The sequence below is a fragment of the Austrofundulus limnaeus genome, unplaced genomic scaffold (genome assembly GCF_001266775.1).
Source record: "Austrofundulus limnaeus strain Quisiro unplaced genomic scaffold, Austrofundulus_limnaeus-1.0 Scaffold75, whole genome shotgun sequence".
In the NCBI taxonomy this organism is placed as follows: domain Eukaryota; kingdom Metazoa; phylum Chordata; class Actinopteri; order Cyprinodontiformes; family Rivulidae; genus Austrofundulus; species Austrofundulus limnaeus.
The window spans coordinates 1,844,921-1,847,565 of record NW_013952477.1 but is presented as its reverse complement, the minus strand read 5'-3'; the positions used below and the strand labels follow the sequence as shown (position 1 = coordinate 1,847,565).

The following is a 2,645-nucleotide window of genomic DNA, read 5'->3' as shown; positions in this document are numbered from 1 at the left end:
TTTGGAAGCTGGGGGTGGGGGTGGGGGGAGGACCAGGGAGGATGATTCAACCACTCAACCACTAGATGTCGCTGAAAAACAACAAATCCTACACACTGGGCCTTTAAAAAGGGCATAATCTGCCTGTTTCAGGTCATTTGATGATCTGAAACAGGCAAGTGAGACAATAAAACAAAGCCAGAAGAAGAAATCTGTAAGGAGGCAAATATTTTCTCACAGCACAGTACGTTCTTAAACTCTCTGATTTAAAACCAGTGGCGCCAAAAGAAGAAATAAAGGAAACAATTATTTCCTTTAACCTGGTAAGAAACATAATTCATAYGCATTTCTCTGTTAATTTAGCTTTCTCAGTCTCATTCATTACACACACACAGACACACATATCCTTGTATTTGCATCAAACTGAGGATAYTGTATTGGCTTCCATTCATTTTTGTAGCTGTATTTATGCCTAACCCAGACATTTTCCCTAAAACTAACCATTACTGGTCTATAGTTAACATTAAACTAAACCAGAACTTAATTCACTCCACACCTCTAAACCTAACYAGTAAAGCACAGCAGAGCTGCAAACAAAGTGAGGACATTGAAGAGGTCCTCACTTTATATCAGACCTCACTTTGATAGTAACTATGTTGCAAATGGTCCTCACTCTGTAGTATAAACAAGTACAAACACACACACACACACACACACACACACACACACACGTTATCAACAAGACATGGCTCACTCTCTTTCCATTAACAATGTGACTCACGTACATTATATCAAGTAAAACCCATTGGAGCACTGATTAACACAAACTGTACAACATGTTAGAAAATACTTGTTCCTCCACAACAACAATATACAAACCAATAATTATATCTCAAATGCGGATGAATCTGTAGAATAAATCAAACTATATTTGTTTAATCTTCTGTTCTAATCTTGCATTTTTTCCACATGTAGTGACTTGTCCATCAACTCACCATCACTGTTGTGGTATGCCACCACACTCTAAAAATGAAATGTTGGATTTACTTAACCATGTTATGTGTCCTGGTTCCACTGAACTGAGTTGAGTAAATTCAAAGCAACGTACTCATGTTCTTTGGTTAAAAAACTGGTATATTGCTTTGAATTTACTCAACTCAGTTAAGTGGAACCAGGTCACATAACATGGTTAAGTACATCCAACATTTCATTTTTTACAGTGCAATTACACCTGACCCCCAAAAAAGACTAGAAAATACACCACAGCTGTCAAATTTCATCTCTCCAGCAAAAGGAAACCTCTTCACTAAGTGCTTTAGTCATAACGTCGTAGGCTCAGCTGTAATTAGCTTCTAAAGGATAGAGAAAATACTGCAGGCAACATGGCCGACATTTGATCATATTCTGTGTATAAGCTGTGTTTTACAGGATGAACACATTCCACCGGATGAAGTCCTGTAAAACCTGAGGAGATGACTGTTTTCACACAGTCATCCCGAGGGCAGCATAAAGTTGGCAGCGAATCACTGAGCCAACATTTTATCTCTGTCAGGAACACAAATTCAATTGTATTGGGGTGCAGGATATTACCATTCACCGTCCTCACCTTTCCTGTCAGGGATGGGCGATTACACACAAATCACTCTGAAAACTCCTGAGATATCAGGTGAACTAACTGCTATCCCTGGAACTGCAGAGCGTACTTTGCTAAAAACAAGAAGCGCAGGAAGAGAATTCAAATGGGAGGTCCTGTAGAACAACAGAAAATCTATGCTCATCTGGTGACAGATGAGCAGGCAGGATGAAACAAAACGTGGGGCYACACAAACCGTGCCATGGTAACACAACTGGAAGTGCCCCCCCACAGCGAGGACTGCAGGCTGGTTTCTAGTCCTCCTGGTATGCTGGGTGCCTGTCAGCTCCTCTGTGTTTAGAAGATAAACAGTCCTTCACCCTTAGACACAGATACTGCTGTTCCCACACTGTCTGAATGTCTTCTCTACCTTTAAAAAATCTCCAACCTGGAGAAAAGTCTTTTTAACCCTTAGATGCATAAGTGGGGGCAAAAATGAGGGTTGTTATTCTTAAAAATCTCTTAAATTAAAAGGTTTTACACTTCTATACTGCAGGTATTCCTCATAAAACATGTTTGTGACCTCAATGGTTTGCTTTGGGAACTTTTGATTCTTACCAACTGTACTGTCAGGATACTTTTTCTGTCCCACTTACACATCTGATGCCTGCAGTTTTACCACCAGGAGGTCAGTTTGACGCAGCAGAATACATGTAAGTGTTATTGAATTGAATGATACTTTATTGATCCCATGAAGGGAAATTACAGATTTACAGATTCATTTATCAACTCCATGACTTTTCTGTGATAGAGTATCATGTTGGTCAAAAAAGTAGATACTAGATAGCTAACTACAAAATAATGTTAGTTCTCTGTTAGCAAGCTTACTAAGCTAGCCAGCATTACTAGCCAGCTTACGTTACTCCATTTATTTTGTAGAGATTCACTGCATTTATAATTTCTTGTAACAAAATCAAACCTGTTAGGTCACCTATTACACGATTATTGAATATTCATTGGCTGGTGTGTGTGTGTGTGTGTGTGTGTGTGTGTGTGTGTGTGTGTGTGTGTGTGTGTGTGTGTGTGTGTGTGT

At 39.5% G+C, this 2,645-nt stretch overlaps 1 protein-coding gene across 1 annotated transcript in view; it reads right to left on the bottom strand.

The window, feature by feature from the left end:
- LOC106519353 (synaptophysin) overlaps positions 1–2,645 on the bottom strand; it is a gene marked incomplete at its 5' end in the record, with an annotated part of 21,043 nt that overhangs the window by 10,943 nt on the left and 7,455 nt on the right.